Below are 21,496 nucleotides of genomic sequence, written 5' to 3' on the forward strand. Positions count from 1 at the left end.
CACCGAAAATGGATTCCCGGCGAGAAGCACAGGTGCTAGTACACCATTCTGGACCTAACACGGACTTGGACGCCCCTAATCTCGCCCAGGATTTGGAGGCTTCACCTAACTTACACATATTGACCGAGAGTGGAACGCAAAGAAGCGAAATAAATGTTAGTAACCCTACAGACATTTTAACAGAAAGAGCGCGGATAGAAGGGGCAATCCCTAAAAAATGTAAAACTAACACCTTAATAGCTGTGAAAGGGAAGAAGGCCATTACTCTACCTAATCTGTGCATTGTTGAAAAACCCTCAGACAGTCTACCTATCCCCACAGAAGGCCCACCTCCTAATAAACCTGGCCTATTGCTGAGTCTTCCAGAGGACACTGTAATTGACCAAAGTCTGGAAGAAATTTTGGAACTCAGCGGCCCCACGGGTAACTCATTAATAACATCCCCATTGGAGGAGCCGGGTTCCACCTTAAATAATACAGTAATCTGGAATATGTTAAAAGCTTTACTAGAACCTATAGAGGTAAGACTACGCTGTCTGGAAACGGTTTTAAAAAACATACACAAGGACATAAGTGCCCCCAGTTTTACCCTAAATAATAAGTCTATTCAGGCTACCAATTTACCTAAATCTACAATGGCTCCTAATAAAGCGTCGGAGACAAACAACTCGACGACTAAGAAACCCAGCAGTGCCTCAAACCAAGTAGGACTTATAACTAAACCCCCTGTTGTAGAGCAGATTAAAAAAACAGATACTAATCCCATCTCATCTAAAAACAATACCATCCCCCAGCCCATACCCAGCGTCAGTTTATCCCAGGCGCCAAAACTGGATATAGAGGATAAGGGTAAGGTTAGGAATCGTAGAAATATTCACCTTCCCCCAGATGCCGCACCTTATGTGGTTATTCTTACCGGAGTTACAGAACTCCGGTCGCCAGAAGAAGAATCATAACAGGCACTCAAAAATAAAGTCTGCCACTGGCTAGCGAACAATTATCCTCTCCCAACAAATATATCAGCTGATATCCTAATGATAGAGAGGGCTCCCTGGGTAGGACGAAATAAGAAAAATTTGCAGGGGGATTGTGTGGTGGTAACTTTTGAAAAACCAGAGGCAGTAGATTTTATTTGTAACAACAGGGCCCCAAGATATCAGGCGAGTAGGGTTACTGCCAGACCCCTCTCATATTTTTATCTTCCCCACAATCAAGTGGATAATCGCTGGAGTTGGTTTAAAGGCTCTCACGATAGGATTTCAAGACAAAGGTCTAATTTCCCTTGGGATATTCAACCCCCAGTGAGGGAGGAGGGCTGGGATGGGGGGTGGAATTTGGTGGGGACTAGGGGAGGTAGACCACGTCAAGGTGGTCCCCCGCATGGCCCTCAACTCATCCATCCCTTTTTCTATCAACAACCTCAAAATGGCCCTTCTAATCCCCTGTACTTCCCTATTGCAAACCGCTTCGAGTGCCTTTCAAACACAGACTGGGTGGATTGACATACTCAGGGTTCGCCAGGGGAACATGGTGTTTGTCGAAACCTAATAAGTCCCTGTAAGGATGTTTCCATATTGGCACCTATAACAGCTATTTTATCCCCCATACCCGGAACTAGCCTGACGACGAGAGAGAGCCGGGGTGCGGGTACAACGACCGCCCTTAACACAGACCTAGCACTCTGTAATGTCCTTACTTGGAATGTGGCAGGTTTAAATGCAAAGGCCTTGGACCCAACATGGCAAAGTTTTATTGAAAAACATCATATTATAGGGCTTCAAGAAACGTGGGTCACAACACAAACTTTTTCCCTGGATGGTTTTTGCAGCTTTTCCACCCCGGCAGTTCCAGGCATAAGAGGAAGAGCAAAGGGTGGTTTACTCATCCTGTGCTCCTTGGATTTAGTAGGGGTTTTCAAAAAAGTAGATACCGCTTTAACAAATGCTCTTGCGGTAGAATGGACTCTCCCCAATTCAAAGACGGTTCTCTTAATTAACTTTTATAACTCAAAGGAGTCCGTCATTGTAAATGAACATTTAATTTCTTTATCGAATTTTTTGTCAGCCTATAGGAGTGATTGCACCACCCCCTCGGAATTGGTTATTCTGGGGGATTTTAACATACACCCCTGTGAGGGGGGCTGTTTTAATGATAGATATGGGGGGATATCACCCGAAGCTATTCCCCATTTTGAACACACTCCAGAGGGCGAGTACCTAGAGTTCTTTCTAGCGAATCTAAATCTCTTCGAATTCGAACAGGGCATTAGTGAGCCGAGAGCCCCAACTTTTGTTGGAAGAGATGCCAATACAGTTATAGATTATATATTTGTTTCAAATGGGGTCTTGGCAAAGGCATATGAGTACAGTGTAGTTGATCACATCTCATCGGATCACCATCCTGTTCTCTTGTCCTTGGATTTAGATTGCTTCCGTACTGACAGTCCGCCAAGTATGGCAGCCATAAAGGATCTGAAATCTAAAGAGCAGGGAAGGCGTCTGAAATGGGAGATGATCGTCCCAGAGGATTTTTTTCATGCAATTGCCCAAGAGTCTGAGGACAGCATGGCAGTATGCTTGGATTCAACTGCAGAGGGCCCTAAGGTCTTGATAGCCTTCGAAGACATCTGCTCTAGGATCAGTAAGAACTTGGAACGAAGGTCGGTTGGGCAAGGGAATATAAAGACCCATAAATGGTTCAACAAGGAATGTTCGAGGGTCCACAGTGCTCTGATGAAAGCCATTAAACAAAAACCCAGAGATAAGTCCTTAGTGGCCAAACTAAGGAGGGAATATAAAACTATAACCCAAAAACGTAAAAATCAAATTAAGGAGGAAGCATGGAATAGCCTACTATCTAAGGAAGTCCTGAGAGACAGCAAAAAGTTTTGGGCAATTGTAAATCAGCCCTTTTTTTCCGACAATGGGCAAACGGATTTAGACTGCGTCATAGAAGATAACAGATGGCTAGCCCATTTTGGCAAAATCTATGAGTCTACAGCCCCTGCCTTAATTGACAAAACCCACGACCATACCAATCTGGTCATGGACTTTAACATCATGGAAGTTGAAAGGGCGATTAGAGAGACCAAAAAACATAAGGCCCCGGGCCCTGATGGGGTACCAGCAGACCTCTATATACAGTACCCACAATTCTGGTCCAAAATTCTATCTAACGTTTTTAATGCTATCCCGACAGCTGGCTTCCCATCCTCCTGGTCTACCTCTATAATTGTGCCTATATTTAAGAAAGGAAATAGGGCGGACCCGGCCTGCTACAGACCAATCTCCTTGCTGGACTCTGCCGTCAAAATCCTAGGCAGAGTCATTTTGCACAGAATGGAGGATTGGCTGGAGGAGAGCGGGATCCTTTCAGACCTGCAGTACGGGTTCAGGGCACATAGAGGGACAATTGACCAATGCCTGAACCTTCATTTAATTATTAGTAAATACACTGTGGTGAAGGGGGGGCTTCTTTATTTGGGATTTATGGACTTATCCTCAGCGTTTGATTTGGTTAATCGTCAAAAATTATGGACCATTTTACACAACTCTGGATTGGACACTACTTTGGTTAGTTTTTTACATAACCTTCACTCTAATTTGTTTGCAACGGTTAGGGCATCAAGGGACGGTAGGTGTACAGCAAAGTTTAGATCAGGGAGAGGGGTCAGACAAGGGTGCATCTTGGCCCCTCTACTCTTTACACTGTACATCAACGCCTTGGGGAAATTTCTGAACACAGCCACCCTGGATATTCCGCGTATGGGGGGCCTACCTATTCCGGTCCTCCTATACGCGGATGACGCTGTTCTTATAGCGCGGACTGGCATAGGGCTTCAAAAACTTTTGGACCATTTCGGCCAGTTCATGGAAGCCCTTGATTTAAAAATTAATTCCATCAAGTCCCATGTTATGGTCGTTGGTTCGCGAAAGAAAAACATGAAGATCAGATCTTTCAGCTCCAATAATTCACCAATTTCAAGGGTGCCCTCCTTTTGCTACCTGGGCGTCACCTTTGACGAGAGAGGAACCTGGAAGCCACAAATGAAACTCAAGGAAAATGGAGTAATTAGGTCAACAACAGCACTTCTGAGCTTTTCAAAAAAATTGGGCTCGAAACCTATGGAAGCAATGACCAGGATTTATAGAGCCAAATGCTTGGCAATTGCTTCCTACGGGGCAGACATTTGGGGCTATGTTCCAGTCTCAGGCATACAAATTGCCGAAAATAATTTCTTACGGGCCTTGTTGACTCTCCCGAAATCTTCCCCCACACATTCAACGCATAATGAACTAGGTATGGGGTACGTTACTGATCTTCTAAAAATGTCCCCAGTACTTTGCTGGATTAAAACCTGGACCAATGAAGAAATCAGTCTGAATCACTCCATCCTTAAGGATTGTATATCTCTAGATAAAGCTCTTACTATCCCGTGGCTAGCATATGTTAGAGCGGCATGTGCGAGCCTAGGGCGTCCGGAAATGTACTCTCTTCCGCAACATCTCAAAAAAGAGGATGCAAAGTGGGTGAAGCAACATTTTCGATCTCTGTTGGAAGGCGAAAGAGAATCGGCTGAAATTAGTAAACCTACAGTCAGATTACTTTTTCAACTTTCCACTACTACAGAGATGGAACCCTATTTAAAATATGTCACAAAGCCCTACCATCGATTTCTGCTCATGAGGTTCAGATTTAATTTGATCCATCTCATCCTTGGCACGTATACAGATTGGGGTACTCCAGAAAATTCTCCTCCTTGTACATGCGATTGTTTCTCAACACAGGACACTCTGCATCTGGTTATGCTGTGTGAGCACTATCTGGTCCTGCGAAAAAAATTTCTTGTGCCCATTTTAAAACCTTTAAATTTCGTTCAGGTACGGCCAGCATTACTATATTTACAGATGTTGAACTCAGTGCCAGTCGCTTATGGCGTAGCCTGTTTTTTAGTAGCTGCCACCAGACAGAAAAGAGTAAGAACTGCCGCACTATCAACTCATGAAAATTGATTGTTAGTATATACTCTGGTGAGATTTATATACTGTTATCCTTATGTGTTCCCTGTATCTACCAAATCCCTTCTTATTAACGTCCCCTTTTCCTTTGTTTTTAATTAGGAATGCAATCAACTCTCTATTTATTTAATTGTTTTTTATATTATCTTTGTATCATGTACTGCTTTTATGGTTTTAATTAACCGAATAAAGTTTTTTGACTGACTGACTGACAAATGTGATCTTCTGTGTTTATTGTCCTGTGCAAAAAGTTGCACCTTGTGTTTGAAGGTTGAAATTATTTCAAGCTTGCATGGACGCAGAAATTTCTGAGTGACTTTTATACATTTCTTAGGACTCTTCACTGTCAGGATGGCCGAGTGGTCTAAGGCGCTGTGTTTAGGCCACAGTCTCCTCTGGAGACGTGGGTTCGAATCCCACTTCTGAAATGACTTTTGGAGATATAATCTTCTTCATCAGGATAACATCTGATGGAAGTTGCTTCTGTTTGTCTTCACCTGGGACGTTATTCTGTCCTCGTCTAGTCAAGAGAGCTTGGGTTTCTCATATATTTCTGTTGTACAAAGTCTTGCTGATAAAGTGCAATCCTTACCAAATGAGCTTATGACCCATGTAAGAGCTCATCTAGAAGAGTCATTCTCTTGTATTCCCTGGCCAGACAGGCCATACAAATTTGGAAGAATGCCAAGCACCTGGTAGACAGCTGGACTCCAGCACACTTACAGCAATTTCCTCAGGGCAGTGATCAGGGGCTGCTTAGATTTGCGAATTCCACCCTATGTTGTGACATTGAGATCCCTTGTTGAATTTGCTTTAGTCAGCCAAGATGTGGCTATTGACTCAATTTCAAAGCAGCTTTGGGCCGTTCAAGTGGCTGGTGAATAGCACTTTCTCTTTGTACTCATTAAAGGTCTAAAGAGTTCTTCATAGGTACTGCTCTGTATGGATTGTTCAAAGATCTGTTGGAAATGCTTATAATGGGATAAATAAATTGAGGGCATGCTTTTTCGGTACCCCACTTGCATGGCTGTCTGGCTTGTGGAAGGTGCTGCAAATGCAAGTCAGGATGGCCGAGTGGTCTAAGGCGCTGCGTTCAGGTCGCAGTCTCTTCTGGAGGCGTGGGTTCAAATCCCACTTCTGACAAACCTGTGTTTAATCTTCTTTTTTCTTGAGGGAGAAAATCAGATCATTTCCCTCACATGGGCTTATATGGTTGTTTTTTTGGAAAAGTGCAGTGAATTTTTTTCTTGCTATAGCCACTCATGGCCTAAGATGTGTGTTTTTTTTGGTTCACACTATCTTTCTCACTATGTAGATGAACAAGCAACATGTGGTCAGGATGGCCGAGTGGTCTAAGGCGCTGCGTTAAGGCCGCAGTCTCTCCTGGAGGCGTGGGTTCGAATCCCGCTTCTGACAAAACTTTAAGTTCATTTTGTCTCTGCGTTCCTTCAGAATCTCAGCTAAAAATTGGCAGTGCATATAATATCTGAATAAGTACCAAACTTCAGTTTCAACTGCAAATGAATTTGCCCAATTCTGTCTTCAAGCTCGTATAATATTCTTCTAGCACTAGTGGTGTTTTATGTGTTTTTTGGGGGGTGCCTAAAAAATCCCTTTTATTGAAGAAATGGCTTACATTCAGTCTTGTGATATTTTTGGTTTCCAATAAGTAGATTTTTAATTTTATGTAACCTTATTTTCTAATGATCCATTCAAGAGATGTTTCCACTATGAAATGAAGAGCAAGGGGAAAGAGCACAAATGATAGAGCCAGTGAGTGAGATGGGGTGTTGAGGAAGGAGAGAATGAAACAAAGACAGAGTGAGTGAACGGCAGGTAGGCATAGAAGAGGAGACTAGAAGTGAAGGTGACTTGCTTTTCCCTGCTCTTGACCTCCCACCCATCTCAAACCAATCACAAACATACCTTCTATGTAACGTTGGTATGCAGAACTTCACTCCTCAGCCAGTGAGGGTGAGTCCCAAGCCAGGGGCTAGAGAGCAAAAGAATGGATGTGCTCAGACGTTCCTTGCTAGGGACAGTTGATCTGAAACAAGGCCTGCTCTCTTGTTTCCAGCAAGGATCTAGAAATTCTGCATGAATCTGCAAGGCACATTGACAGCATAAATTTCCATAAACTGCCCCACCTTCTGCCTTCCTACTTCCTGAGCAGTAGTTGTTTGTGTATAAAGAGAGAGGTCGCAGGCAAGGTAATTTTGTGAGTAGGATACAGAACCCTAAATAGCTGGTGAGAGGTATAAGTTATTCTAAAAGCATAAAAACAGTACACCTGTGAAATGAAATGCTTTCATATGTGATCTTCTGTGTTTATTGTCCTGTGCAAAAAGTTGCACCTTGTGTTTGAAGGTTGAAATTATTTCAAGCTTGCATGGTCGCAGAAATTTCTGAGTGACTTTTATACATTTCTTAGGACTCTTCACTGTCAGGATGGCCGAGTGGTCTAAGGCGCTGTGTTTAGGCCGCAGTCTCCTCTGGAGGCGTGGGTTCGAATCCCACTTCTGACATGACTTTTGGAGATATAATCTTCTTCATCTGGATAACATCTGATGGAAGTTGCATCTGTTCGTCTTCACCTGGGACGTTATTCCGTCCTCGTCTAGTCAAGAGAGCTTTGGTTTCTCATATATTTCTGTTGTACAAAGTCTTGCTGATAAAGTGCAATCCTTACCAAATGAGCTTAGGACCCATGTAAGAGCTCATCTAGAAGAGTCATGCTCTTGTATTCCCTGGCCAGACAGGCCATGCAAATTTGGAAGAATGCCAAGCACCTGGTAGACAGCTGTACTCCAGCACACTTACAGCAATGTCCTCAGGGCTGTGATCAGGGGCTGCTTAGATTTGCGTATTCCACCCTATGTTGTGACATTGAGCTCCCTTGTTGAATTTGCTTTAGTCAGCCAAGATGTGGCTGTTGACTCAATTTCAAAGCAGCTTTGGGCCGTTCAAGTGGCTGGTGAATAGCACTTTCTCTTTGTACGCTTTAAAGGTCTAAAGAGTTCTTCATAGGTACTGCTCTGTATGGATTGTTCAAAGATCTGTTGGAAATGCTTATAATGGGATAAATAAATTGAGGGCATGCCTTTTCGGTACCAAACTTGCATGGCTGTCTGGCTTGTGGAAGGTGCTGAAAATGCAAGTCAGGATGGCCGAGTGGTCTAAGGCACTGCGTTCAGGTCGCAGTCTCTTCTGGAGGTGTGGGTTCAAATCCCACTTCTGACAAACCTGTGTTTAATCTTCTTTTTTCTTGAGGGAGAAAATCAGATCATTTCCCTCACATGGGCTTATATGGTTGTCTTTTTGGAAAAGTGCAGTGAGTTTTTTTCTTGCTATAGCCACTCATGGCCTAAGATGTGTGTTTTTTTTGTTCACACTATCTTTCTCACTATGTAGATGGACAAGCAACATGTGGTCAGGATGGCTGAGTGGTCTAAGGCGCTGCGTTAAGGCCGCAGTCTCTCCTGGAGGCGTGGGTTCGAATCCCACTTCTGACAAACCTTTAAGTACATTTTGTCTCTGCGTTCCTTCAGAATCTCAGCTAAAAATTGGCAGTGCATATAATATCTGAATAAGTACCAAACTTCAGTTTCAACTGCAAATGAATTTGCCCAATTCTGTCTTCAAGCTCTTATAATATTCTTCTAGCACTAGTGGTGTTTTATGTGTTTTTTGGGGGGTGCCTAAAAAATCCCTTTTATTGAAGAAATGGCTTACATTCAGTCTTGTGATATTTTTGGTTTCCAATAAGTAGATTTTTAATTTTATGTAACCTCATTTTCTAATGATCCATTCAAGAGATGTTTCCACTATGAAATGAAGAGCAAGGGGAAAGAGCATAAATGATAGAGCGAGTGAGTGAGATGGGGTGTTGAGGAAGGAGAGAATGAAACAAAGACAGAGTGAGTGAACGGCAGGTAGGCATAGAAGAGGAGACTAGAAGTGAAAGTGACTTGCTTTTCCCTGCTCTTGACCTCCCACCCATCTCAAACCAATCACAAACATACCTTCTATGCAACGTTGGTATGCAGAACTTCACTCCTCAGCCAGTGAGTGTGAGTCCCAAGCCAGGGGCTAGAGAGCAAAAGAATGGATGTGCTCAGACGTTCCTTGCTAGGGACAGTTGATCTGAAACAAGGCCTGCTCTCTTGTTTCCAGCAAGGATCTAGAAATTCTGCATGAATGTGCAAGGCACATTGACAGCATAAATTTGCATAAACTGCCCCACCTTCTGCCTTCCTACTTCCTGAGCAGTAGTTGTTTGTGTATAGAGAGAAAGGTCGCAGGCAAGGTAATTTTGTGAGTAGGATACAGAACCCTAAATAGCTGGTGAGAGGTATAAGTTATTCTAAAAGCATAAAAACAGTACACCTGTGAAATGAAATGCTTTCATATGTGATCTTCTGTGTTTATTGTCCTGTGCAAAAAGTTGCACCTTGTGTTTGAAGGTTGAAATTATTTTAAGCTTGCATGGACGCAGAAATTTCTGAGTGACTTTTATACATTTCTTAGGACTCTTCACTGTCAGGATGGCCGAGTGGTCTAAGGTGCTGTGTTTAGGCCACAGTCTCCTCTGGAGACGTGGGTTCGAATCCCACTTTTGAAATGACTTTTGGAGATATAATCTTCTTCATCAGGATAACATCTGATGGAAGTTGCTTCTGTTCGTCTTCACCTGGGACGTTATTCTGTCCTCGTCTAGTCAAGAGAGCTTGGGTTTCTCATATATTTCTGTTGTACAAAGTCTTGCTGATAACGTGCAATCCTTACCAAATGAGCTTATGACCCATGTAAGAGCTCATCTAGAAGAGTCATTCTCTTGTATTCCCTGGCCAGACAGGCCATACAAATTTGGAAGAATGCCAAGCACCTGGTAGACAGCTGGACTCCAGCACACTTACAGCAATTTCCTCAGGGCAGTGATCAGGGGCTGCTTAGATTTGCGAATTCCACCCTATGTTGTGACATTGAGATCCCTTGTTGAATTTGCTTTAGTCAGCCAAGATGTGGCTATTGACTCAATTTCAAAGCAGCTTTGGGCCGTTCAAGTGGCTGGTGAATAGCACTTTCTCTTTGTACTCATTAAAGGTCTAAAGAGTTCTTCATAGGTACTGCTCTGTATGGATTGTTCAAAGATCTGTTGGAAATGCTTATAATGGGATAAATAAATTGAGGGCATGCCTTTTCGGTACCCCACTTGCATGGCTGTCTGGCTTGTGGAAGGTGCTGCAAATGCAAGTCAGGATGGCCGAGTGGTCTAAGGCGCTGCGTTCAGGTCGCAGTCTCTTCTGGAGGCGTGGGTTCAAATCCCACTTCTGACAAACCTGTGTTTAATCTTCTTTTTTCTTGAGGGAGAAAATCAGATCATTTCCCTCACATGGGCTTATATGGTTGTCTTTTTGGAAAAGTGCAGTGAATTTTTTTCTTGCTATAGCCACTCATGGCCTAAGATGTGTGTTTTTTTTGTTCACACTATCTTTCTCACTATGTAGATGAACAAGCAACATGTGGTCAGGATGGCCGAGTGGTCTAAGGCGCTGCGTTAAGGCCGCAGTCTCTCCTGGAGGCGTGGGTTCGAATCCCGCTTCTGACAAAACTTTAAGTTCATTTTGTCTCTGCGTTCCTTCAGAATCTCAGCTAAAAATTGGCAGTGCATATAATATCTGAATAAGTACCAAACTTCAGTTTCAACTGCAAATGAATTTGCCCAATTCTGTCTTCAAGCTCGTATAATATTCTTCTAGCACTAGTGGTGTTTTATGTGTTTTTTGGGGGGTGCCTAAAAAATCCCTTTTATTGAAGAAATGGCTTACATTCAGTCTTGTGATATTTTTGGTTTCCAATAAGTAGATTTTTAATTTTATGTAACCTTATTTTCTAATGATCCATTCAAGAGATGTTTCCACTATGAAATGAAGAGCAAGGGGAAAGAGCACAAATGATAGAGCCAGTGAGTGAGATGGGGTGTTGAGGAAGGAGAGAATGAAACAAAGACAGAGTGAGTGAACGGCAGGTAGGCATAGAAGAGGAGACTAGAAGTGAAAGTGACTTGCTTTTCCCTGCTCTTGACCTCCCACCCATCTCAAACCAATCACAAACATACCTTCTATGTAACGTTGGTATGCAGAACTTCACTCCTCAGCCAGTGAGGGTGAGTCCCAAGCCAGGGGCTAGAGAGCAAAAGAATGGATGTGCTCAGACGTTCCTTGCTAGGGACAGTTGATCTGAAACAAGGCCTGCTCTCTTGTTTCCAGCAAGGATCTAGAAATTCTGCATGAATCTGCAAGGCACATTGACAGCATAAATTTGCATAAACTGCCCCACCTTCTGCCTTCCTACTTCCTGAGCAGTAGTTGTTTGTGTATAAAGAGAGAGGTCGCAGGCAAGGTAATTTTGTGAGTAGGATACAGAACCCTAAATAGCCGGTGAGAGGTATAAGTTATTCTAAAAGCATAAAAACAGTACACCTGTGAAATGAAATGCTTTCATATGTGATCTTCTGTGTTTATTGTCCTGTGCAAAAAGTTGCACCTTGTGTTTGAAGGTTGAAATTATTTCAAACTTGCATGGACGCAGAAATTTCTGAGTGACTTTTATACATTTCTTAGGACTCTCCACTGTCAGGATGACCGAGTGGTCTAAGGCGCTGTGTTTAGGCCGCAGTCTCCTCTGGAGGCGTGGGTTCGAATCCCACTTCTGACATGACTTTTGGAGATATAATCTTCTTCATCAGGATAACATCTGATGGAAGTTGCATCTGTTCATCTTCACCTGGGACGTTATTCCGTCCTCGTCTAGTCAAGAGAGCTTGGGTTTCTCATATATTTCTGTTGTACAAAGTCTTGCTGATAAAGTGCAATCCTTACCAAATGAGCTTAGGACCCATGTAAGAGCTCATCTAGAAGAGTCATTCTCTTGTATTCCCTGGCCAGACAGGCCATACAAATTTGGAAGAATGCCAAGCACCTGGTAGACAGCTGGACTCCAGCACACTTACAGCAATTTCCTCAGGGCAGTGATTAGGGGCTGCTTAGATTTGCGAATTCCACCCTATGTTGTGACATTGAGATCCCTTGTTGAATTTGCTTTAGTCAGCCAAGATGTGGCTATTGACTCAATTTCAAAGCAGCTTTGGGCCGTTCAAGTGGCTGGTGAATAGCACTTTCTCTTTGTACTCATTAAAGGTCTAAAGAGTTCTTCATAGGTACTGCTCTGTATGGATTGTTCAAAGATCTGTTGGAAATGCTTATAACGGGATAAATAAATTGAGGGCATGCCTTTTCGGTACCAAACTTGCATGGCTGTCTGGCTTGTGGAAGGTGCTGCAAATGCAAGTCAGGATTGCCGAGTGGTCTAAGACTCTGCGTTCAGGTCGCAGTCTCTTCTGGAGGCGTGGGTTCAAATCCCACTTCTGACAAACCTGTGTTTAATCTTCTTTTTTCTTGAGGGAGAAAATCAGATCATTTCCCTCACATGGGCTTATATGGTTGTCTTTTTGGAAAAGTGCAGTGAGTTTTTTTCTTGCTATAGCCACTTATGGCCTAAGATGTGTGTTTTTTTTGTTCACACTATCTTTCTCACTATATAGATGGACAAGCAACATGTGGTCAGGATGGCCGAGTGGTCTAAGGCGCTGCGTTAAGGCCGCAGTCTCTCCTGGAGGCGTGGGTTCGAATCCCACTTCTGACAAACCTTTAAGTCCATTTTGTCTCTGCGTTCCTTCAGAATCTCAGCTAAAAATTGGCAGTGCATATAATATCTGAATAAGTACCAAACTTCAGTTTCAACTGCAAATGAATTTGCCCAATTCTGTCTTCAAGCTCTTATAATATTCTTCTAGCACTAGTGGTGTTTTATGTGTTTTTTGGGGGTGCCTAAAAAATCCCTTTTATTGAAGAAATGGCTTACATTCAGTCTTGTGATATTTTTGGCTTCCAATAAGTAGATTTTTAATTTTATGTAACCTCATTTTCTAATGATCCATTCAAGAGATGTTTCCACTATGAAATGAAGAGCAAGGGGAAAGAGCACAAATGATAGAGCGAGTGAGTGAGATGGGGTGTTGAGGAAGGAGAGAATGAAACAAAGACAGAGTGAGTGAACGGCAGGTAGGCATAGAAGAGGAGACTAGAAGTGAAAGTGACTTGCTTTTCCCTGCTCTTGACCTCCCACCCATCTCAAACCAATCACAAACATACCTTCTATGCAACGTTGGTATGCAGAACTTCACTCCTCAGCCAGTGAGTGTGAGTCCCAAGCCAGGGGCTAGAGAGCAAAAGAATGGATGTGCTCAGACGTTCCTTGCTAGGGACAGTTGATCTGAAACAAGGCCTGCTCTCTTGTTTCCAGCAAGGATCTAGAAATTCTGCATGATTGTGCAAGGCACATTGACAGCATAAATTTGCATAAACTGCCCCACCTTCTGCCTTCCTACTTCCTGAGCAGTAGTTGTTTGTGTATAGAGAGAAAGGTCGCAGGCAAGGTAATTTTGTGAGTAGGATACAGAACCCTAAATAGCTGGTGAGAGGTATAAGTTATTCTAAAAGCATAAAAACAGTACACCTGTGAAATGAAATGCTTTCATATGTGAACGCCACACTGACTTTTTGCCCTGTGGAGGAAGGAAGGAGCTGAGCTGACATCGTCGAGGGAAGGATTGACCAGCAGCTTGAGGCTGCACATCCGTTTTTTGGCCCCTGCTGGGTGAGAGAGTGAGAGACAGGGCTGCGAGCACTGGGTCCGGGACTCGCCTTCCCAGGAGTCCCGGCTTCCCAGAGGCCAAGTCACCTGGCCCGCTCTCCCTGACCGCCCCGCCCAGCAGAATCAGGTGAAAAGGATTCTGCCCGTTTAGGAACCCGGGAACGCCACACTGACTTTTTGCCCTGTGGAGGAAGGAAGGAGCTGAGCTGACATCGTCGAGGGAAGGATTGACCAGCAGCTTGAGGCTGCACATCCGTTTTTTGGCCCCTGCTGGGTGAGAGAGTGAGAGACAGGGCTGCGAGCACTGGGTCCGGGACTCGCCTTCCCAGGAGTCCCGGCTTCCCAGAGGCCAAGTCACCTGGCCCGCTCTCCCTGACCGCCCCGCCCAGCAGAATCAGGTGAAAAGGATTCTGCCCGTTTAGGAACCCGGGAACGCCACACTGACTTTTTGCCCTGTGGAGGAAGGAAGGAGCTGAGCTGACATCGTCGAGGGAAGGATTGACCAGCAGCTTGAGGCTGCACATCCGTTTTTTGGCCCCTGCTGGGTGAGAGAGTGAGAGACAGGGCTGCGAGCACTGGGTCCGGGACTCGCCTTCCCAGGAGTCCCGGCTTCCCAGAGGCCAAGTCACCTGGCCCGCTCTCCCTGACCGACCCGCCCTAATTACTGACGCCTATAAGAATTGGACCAACACACTGCGCGGGAGCGCGCGGGAGTGCCCGGGGCTAAGCCCGGGCAAAGGGCGGGCCCTCTGTGGCCCTCCGAGGCCCGAGGAGACTGGGCTGGGGCACAGATCTTGGCTAGGCGTTCTGAGCTTCCCCTCGCAATTTCATTTGGTACTTCCGGGTTATGTCCTGCCGGGAGACAAGAAGCATGGCCGCCGCAGGAGCTAAAAAACTTACCGGGACACTGGATGATTTTATTACCCGCACACATGCACTTATTGACGAGGGGATAATTCTCATGGATAGGAGAGTTTCCCAAGACCTGGCCATGGCCAAGCGTTCCTCCCTTGGCCATATTGCTGAGGCTCGGACACCGAAAATGGATTCCCGGCGAGAAGCACAGGTGCTAGTACACCATTCTGGACCTAACACGGACTTGGACGCCCCTAATCTCGCCCAGGATTTGGAGGCTTCACCTAACTTACACATATTGACCGAGAGTGGAACGCAAAGAAGCGAAATAAATGTTAGTAACCCTACAGACATTTTAACAGAAAGAGCGCGGATAGAAGGGGCAATCCCTAAAAAATGTAAAACTAACACCTTAATAGCTGTGAAAGGGAAGAAGGCCATTACTCTACCTAATCTGTGCATTGTTGAAAAACCCTCAGACAGTCTACCTATCCCCACAGAAGGCCCACCTCCTAATAAACCTGGCCTATTGCTGAGTCTTCCAGAGGACACTGTAATTGACCAAAGTCTGGAAGAAATTTTGGAACTCAGCGGCCCCACGGGTAACTCATTAATAACATCCCCATTGGAGGAGCCGGGTTCCACCTTAAATAATACAGTAATCTGGAATATGTTAAAAGCTTTACTAGAACCTATAGAGCTAAGACTACGCTGTCTGGAAACGGTTTTAAAAAACATACACAAGGACATAAGTGCCCCCAGTTTTACCCTAAATAATAAGTCTATTCAGGCTACCAATTTACCTAAATCTACAATGGCTCCTAATAAAGCGTCGGAGACAAACAACTCGACGACTAAGAAACCCAGCAGTGCCTCAAACCAAGTAGGACTTATAACTAAACCCCCTGTTGTAGAGCAGATTAAAAAAACAGATACTAATCCCATCTCATCTAAAAACAATACCATCCCCCAGCCCATACCCAGCGTCAGTTTATCCCAGGCGCCAAAACTGGATATAGAGGATAAGGGTAAGGTTAGGAATCGTAGAAATATTCACCTTCCCCCAGATGCCGCACCTTATGTGGTTATTCTTACCGGAGTTACAGAACTCCGGTCGCCAGAAGAAGAATCATAACAGGCACTCAAAAATAAAGTCTGCCACTGGCTAGCGAACAATTATCCTCTCCCAACAAATATATCAGCTGATATCCTAATGATAGAGAGGGCTCCCTGGGTAGGACGAAATAAGAAAAATTTGCAGGGGGATTGTGTGGTGGTAACTTTTGAAAAACCAGAGGCAGTAGATTTTATTTGTAACAACAGGGCCCCAAGATATCAGGCGAGTAGGGTTACTGCCAGACCCCTCTCATATTTTTATCTTCCCCACAATCAAGTGGATAATCGCTGGAGTTGGTTTAAAGGCTCTCACGATAGGATTTCAAGACAAAGGTCTAATTTCCCTTGGGATATTCAACCCCCAGTGAGGGAGGAGGGCTGGGATGGGGGGTGGAATTTGGTGGGGACTAGGGGAGGTAGACCACGTCAAGGTGGTCCCCCGCATGGCCCTCAACTCATCCATCCCTTTTTCTATCAACAACCTCAAAATGGCCCTTCTAATCCCCTGTACTTCCCTATTGCAAACCGCTTCGAGTGCCTTTCAAACACAGACTGGGTGGATTGACATACTCAGGGTTCGCCAGGGGAACATGGTGTTTGTCGAAACCTAATAAGTCCCTGTAAGGATGTTTCCATATTGGCACCTATAACAGCTATTTTATCCCCCATACCCGGAACTAGCCTGACGACGAGAGAGAGCCGGGGTGCGGGTACAACGACCGCCCTTAACACAGACCTAGCACTCTGTAATGTCCTTACTTGGAATGTGGCAGGTTTAAATGCAAAGGCCTTGGACCCAACATGGCAAAGTTTTATTGAAAAACATCATATTATAGGGCTTCAAGAAACGTGGGTCACAACACAAACTTTTTCCCTGGATGGTTTTTGCAGCTTTTCCACCCCGGCAGTTCCAGGCATAAGAGGAAGAGCAAAGGGTGGTTTACTCATCCTGTGCTCCTTGGATTTAGTAGGGGTTTTCAAAAAAGTAGATACCGCTTTAACAAATGCTCTTGCGGTAGAATGGACTCTCCCCAATTCAAAGACGGTTCTCTTAATTAACTTTTATAACTCAAAGGAGTCCGTCATTGTAAATGAACATTTAATTTCTTTATCGAATTTTTTGTCAGCCTATAGGAGTGATTGCACCACCCCCTCGGAATTGGTTATTCTGGGGGATTTTAACATACACCCCTGTGAGGGGGGCTGTTTTAATGATAGATATGGGGGGATATCACCCGAAGCTATTCCCCATTTTGAACACACTCCAGAGGGCGAGTACCTAGAGTTCTTTCTAGCGAATCTAAATCTCTTCGAATTCGAACAGGGCATTAGTGAGCCGAGAGCCCCAACTTTTGTTGGAAGAGATGCCAATACAGTTATAGATTATATATTTGTTTCAAATGGGGTCTTGGCAAAGGCATATGAGTACAGTGTAGTTGATCACATCTCATCGGATCACCATCCTGTTCTCTTGTCCTTGGATTTAGATTGCTTCCGTACTGACAGTCCGCCAAGTATGGCAGCCATAAAGGATCTGAAATCTAAAGAGCAGGGAAGGCGTCTGAAATGGGAGATGATCGTCCCAGAGGATTTTTTTCATGCAATTGCCCAAGAGTCTGAGGACAGCATGGCAGTATGCTTGGATTCAACTGCAGAGGGCCCTAAGGTCTTGATAGCCTTCGAAGACATCTGCTCTAGGATCAGTAAGAACTTGGAACGAAGGTCGGTTGGGCAAGGGAATATAAAGACCCATAAATGGTTCAACAAGGAATGTTCGAGGGTCCACAGTGCTCTGATGAAAGCCATTAAACAAAAACCCAGAGATAAGTCCTTAGTGGCCAAACTAAGGAGGGAATATAAAACTATAACCCAAAAACGTAAAAATCAAATTAAGGAGGAAGCATGGAATAGCCTACTATCTAAGGAAGTCCTGAGAGACAGCAAAAAGTTTTGGGCAATTGTAAATCAGCCCTTTTTTTCCGACAATGGGCAAACGGATTTAGACTGCGTCATAGAAGATAACAGATGGCTAGCCCATTTTGGCAAAATCTATGAGTCTACAGCCCCTGCCTTAATTGACAAAACCCACGACCATACCAATCTGGTCATGGACTTTAACATCATGGAAGTTGAAAGGGCGATTAGAGAGACCAAAAAACATAAGGCCCCGGGCCCTGATGGGGTACCAGCAGACCTCTATATACAGTACCCACAATTCTGGTCCAAAATTCTATCTAACGTTTTTAATGCTATCCCGACAGCTGGCTTCCCATCCTCCTGGTCTACCTCTATAATTGTGCCTATATTTAAGAAAGGAAATAGGGCGGACCCGGCCTGCTACAGACCAATCTCCTTGCTGGACTCTGCCGTCAAAATCCTAGGCAGAGTCATTTTGCACAGAATGGAGGATTGGCTGGAGGAGAGCGGGATCCTTTCAGACCTGCAGTACGGGTTCAGGGCACATAGAGGGACAATTGACCAATGCCTGAACCTTCATTTAATTATTAGTAAATACACTGTGGTGAAGGGGGGGCTTCTTTATTTGGGATTTATGGACTTATCCTCAGCGTTTGATTTGGTTAATCGTCAAAAATTATGGACCATTTTACACAACTCTGGATTGGACACTACTTTGGTTAGTTTTTTACATGACCTTCACTCTAATTTGTTTGCAACGGTTAGGGCATCAAGGGACGGTAGGTGTACAGCAAAGTTTAGATCAGGGAGAGGGGTCAGACAAGGGTGCATCTTGGCCCCTCTACTCTTTACACTGTACATCAACGCCTTGGGGAAATTTCTGAACACAGCCACCCTGGATATTCCGCGTATGGGGGGCCTACCTATTCCGGTCCTCCTATACGCGGATGACGCTGTTCTTATAGCGCGGACTGGCATAGGGCTTCAAAAACTTTTGGACCATTTCGGCCAGTTCATGGAAGCCCTTGATTTAAAAATTAATTCCATCAAGTCCCATGTTATGGTCGTTGGTTCGCGAAAGAAAAACATGAAGATCAGATCTTTCAGCTCCAATAATTCACCAATTTCAAGGGTGCCCTCCTTTTGCTACCTGGGCGTCACCTTTGACGAGAGAGGAACCTGGAAGCCACAAATGAAACTCAAGGAAAATGGAGTAATTAGGTCAACAACAGCACTTCTGAGCTTTTCAAAAAAATTGGGCTCGAAACCTATGGAAGCAATGACCAGGATTTATAGAGCCAAATGCTTGGCAATTGCTTCCTACGGGGCAGACATTTGGGGCTATGTTCCAGTCTCAGGCATACAAATTGCCGAAAATAATTTCTTACGGGCCTTGTTGACTCTCCCGAAATCTTCCCCCACACATTCAACGCATAATGAACTAGGTATGGGGTACGTTACTGATCTTCTAAAAATGTCCCCAGTACTTTGCTGGATTAAAACCTGGACCAATGAAGAAATCAGTCTGAATCACTCCATCCTTAAGGATTGTATATCTCTAGATAAAGCTCTTACTATCCCGTGGCTAGCATATGTTAGAGCGGCATGTGCGAGCCTAGGGCGTCCGGAAATGTACTCTCTTCCGCAACATCTCAAAAAAGAGGATGCAAAGTGGGTGAAGCAACATTTTCGATCTCTGTTGGAAGGCGAAAGAGAATCGGCTGAAATTAGTAAACCTACAGTCAGATTACTTTTTCAACTTTCCACTACTACAGAGATGGAACCCTATTTAAAATATGTCACAAAGCCCTACCATCGATTTCTGCTCATAAGGTTCAGATTTAATTTGATCCATCTCATCCTTGGCACGTATACAGATTGGGGTACTCCAGAAAATTCTCCTCCTTGTACATGCGATTGTTTCTCAACACAGGACACTCTGCATCTGGTTATGCTGTGTGAGCACTATCTGGTCCTGCGAAAAAAATTTCTTGTGCCCATTTTAAAACCTTTAAATTTCGTTCAGGTACGGCCAGCATTACTATATTTACAGATGTTGAACTCAGTGCCAGTCGCTTATGGCGTAGCCTGTTTTTTAGTAGCTGCCACCAGACAGAAAAGAGTAAGAACTGCCGCACTATCAACTCATGAAAATTGATTGTTAGTATATACTCTGGTGAGATTTATATACTGTTATCCTTATGTGTTCCCTGTATCTACCAAATCCCTTCTTATTAACGTCCCCTTTTCCTTTGTTTTTAATTAGGAATGCAATCAACTCTCTATTTATTTAATTGTTTTTTATATTATCTTTGTATCATGTACTGCTTTTATGGTTTTAATTAACCGAATAAAGTTTTTTGACTGACTGACTGACAAATGTGATCTTCTGTGTTTATTGTCCTGTGCAAAAAGTTGCACCTTGTGTTTGAAGGTTGAAATTATTTCAAGCTTGCATGGACGCAGAAATTTCTGAGTGACTTTTATACATTTCTTAGGACTCTTCACTGTCAGGATGGCCGAGTGGTCTAAGGCGCTGTGTTTAGGCCACAGTCTCCTCTGGAGACGTGGGTTCGAATCCCACTTCTGAAATGACTTTTGGAGATATAATCTTCTTCATCAGGATAACATCTGATGGAAGTTGCTTCTGTTTGTCTTCACCTGGGACGTTAGTCTGTCCTCGTCTAGTCAAGAGAGCTTGGGTTTCTCATATATTTCTGTTGTACAAAGTCTTGCTGATAAAGTGCAATCCTTACCAAATGAGCTTATGACCCATGTAAGAGCTCATCTAGAAGAGTCATTCTCTTGTATTCCCTGGCCAGACAGGCCATACAAATTTGGAAGAATGCCAAGCACCTGGTACACAGCTGGACTCCAGCACACTTACAGCAATTTCCTCAGGGCAGTGATCAGGGGCTGCTTAGATTTGCGAATTCCACCCTATGTTGTGACATTGAGATCCCTTGTTGAATTTGCTTTAGTCAGCCAAGATGTGGCTATTGACTCAATTTCAAAGCAGCTTTGGGCCGTTCAAGTGGCTGGTGAATAGCACTTTCTCTTTGTACTCATTAAAGGTCTAAAGAGTTCTTCATAGGTACTGCTCTGTATGGATTGTTCAAAGATCTGTTGGAAATGCTTATAATGGGATAAATAAATTGAGGGCATGCTTTTTCGGTACCCCACTTGCATGGCTGTCTGGCTTGTGGAAGGTGCTGCAAATGCAAGTCAGGATGGCCGAGTGGTCTAAGGCGCTGCGTTCAGGTCGCAGTCTCTTCTGGAGGCGTGGGTTCAAATCCCACTTCTGACAAACCTGTGTTTAATCTTCTTTTTTCTTGAGGGAGAAAATCAGATCATTTCCCTCACATGGGCTTATATGGTTGTTTTTTTGGAAAAGTGCAGTGAATTTTTTTCTTGCTATAGCCACTCATGGCCTAAGATGTGTGTTTTTTTTGGTTCACACTATCTTTCTCACTATGTAGATGAACAAGCAACATGTGGTCAGGATGGCCGAGTGGTCTAAGGCGCTGCGTTAAGGCCGCAGTCTCTCCTGGAGGCGTGGGTTCGAATCCCGCTTCTGACAAAACTTTAAGTTCATTTTGTCTCTGCGTTCCTTCAGAATCTCAGCTAAAAATTGGCAGTGCATATAATATCTGAATAAGTACCAAACTTCAGTTTCAACTGCAAATGAATTTGCCCAAATCTGTCTTCAAGCTCGTATAATATTCTTCTAGCACTAGTGGTGTTTTATGTGTTTTTTGGGGGGTGCCTAAAAAATCCCTTTTATTGAAGAAATGGCTTACATTCAGTCTTGTGATATTTTTGGTTTCCAATAAGTAGATTTTTAATTTTATGTAACCTTATTTTCTAATGATCCA

The 21,496-nt window shown here is 44.0% G+C and overlaps 13 non-coding genes across 13 annotated transcripts; all 13 read left to right on the plus strand.

The window, feature by feature from the left end:
• Positions 1-5,363: 5,363 nt before the first annotated feature.
• On the plus strand, positions 5,364-5,446 carry TRNAL-UAG (transfer RNA leucine (anticodon UAG)). Its single transcript has one exon. It is a non-coding gene; the product is annotated as a tRNA-Leu (tRNA).
• A 632-nt stretch (positions 5,447-6,078) lies between these two features.
• Positions 6,079-6,161, plus strand: TRNAL-CAG (transfer RNA leucine (anticodon CAG)). The gene has a single exon. It is a non-coding gene; the product is annotated as a tRNA-Leu (tRNA).
• A 190-nt stretch (positions 6,162-6,351) lies between these two features.
• Positions 6,352-6,434, plus strand: TRNAL-AAG (transfer RNA leucine (anticodon AAG)). Its single transcript has one exon. It is a non-coding gene; the product is annotated as a tRNA-Leu (tRNA).
• A 1,026-nt stretch (positions 6,435-7,460) lies between these two features.
• TRNAL-UAG (transfer RNA leucine (anticodon UAG)) lies at positions 7,461-7,543 on the plus strand. The gene has a single exon. It is a non-coding gene; the product is annotated as a tRNA-Leu (tRNA).
• A 632-nt stretch (positions 7,544-8,175) lies between these two features.
• TRNAL-CAG (transfer RNA leucine (anticodon CAG)) lies at positions 8,176-8,258 on the plus strand. Its single transcript has one exon. It is a non-coding gene; the product is annotated as a tRNA-Leu (tRNA).
• A 189-nt stretch (positions 8,259-8,447) lies between these two features.
• Positions 8,448-8,530, plus strand: TRNAL-AAG (transfer RNA leucine (anticodon AAG)). The gene has a single exon. It is a non-coding gene; the product is annotated as a tRNA-Leu (tRNA).
• Positions 8,531-10,271: 1,741 nt separating this feature from the next.
• TRNAL-CAG (transfer RNA leucine (anticodon CAG)) lies at positions 10,272-10,354 on the plus strand. Its single transcript has one exon. It is a non-coding gene; the product is annotated as a tRNA-Leu (tRNA).
• A 189-nt stretch (positions 10,355-10,543) lies between these two features.
• Positions 10,544-10,626, plus strand: TRNAL-AAG (transfer RNA leucine (anticodon AAG)). The gene has a single exon. It is a non-coding gene; the product is annotated as a tRNA-Leu (tRNA).
• A 1,026-nt stretch (positions 10,627-11,652) lies between these two features.
• TRNAL-UAG (transfer RNA leucine (anticodon UAG)) lies at positions 11,653-11,735 on the plus strand. The gene has a single exon. It is a non-coding gene; the product is annotated as a tRNA-Leu (tRNA).
• A 904-nt stretch (positions 11,736-12,639) lies between these two features.
• Positions 12,640-12,722, plus strand: TRNAL-AAG (transfer RNA leucine (anticodon AAG)). The gene has a single exon. It is a non-coding gene; the product is annotated as a tRNA-Leu (tRNA).
• Positions 12,723-20,130: 7,408 nt separating this feature from the next.
• Positions 20,131-20,213, plus strand: TRNAL-UAG (transfer RNA leucine (anticodon UAG)). The gene has a single exon. It is a non-coding gene; the product is annotated as a tRNA-Leu (tRNA).
• Positions 20,214-20,845: 632 nt separating this feature from the next.
• Positions 20,846-20,928, plus strand: TRNAL-CAG (transfer RNA leucine (anticodon CAG)). The gene has a single exon. It is a non-coding gene; the product is annotated as a tRNA-Leu (tRNA).
• A 190-nt stretch (positions 20,929-21,118) lies between these two features.
• Positions 21,119-21,201, plus strand: TRNAL-AAG (transfer RNA leucine (anticodon AAG)). Its single transcript has one exon. It is a non-coding gene; the product is annotated as a tRNA-Leu (tRNA).
• Positions 21,202-21,496: the final 295 nt, after the last annotated feature.

Source organism: Lissotriton helveticus, chromosome 8, assembly GCF_964261635.1.
Source record: "Lissotriton helveticus chromosome 8, aLisHel1.1, whole genome shotgun sequence".
Classification (NCBI taxonomy): domain Eukaryota; kingdom Metazoa; phylum Chordata; class Amphibia; order Caudata; family Salamandridae; genus Lissotriton; species Lissotriton helveticus.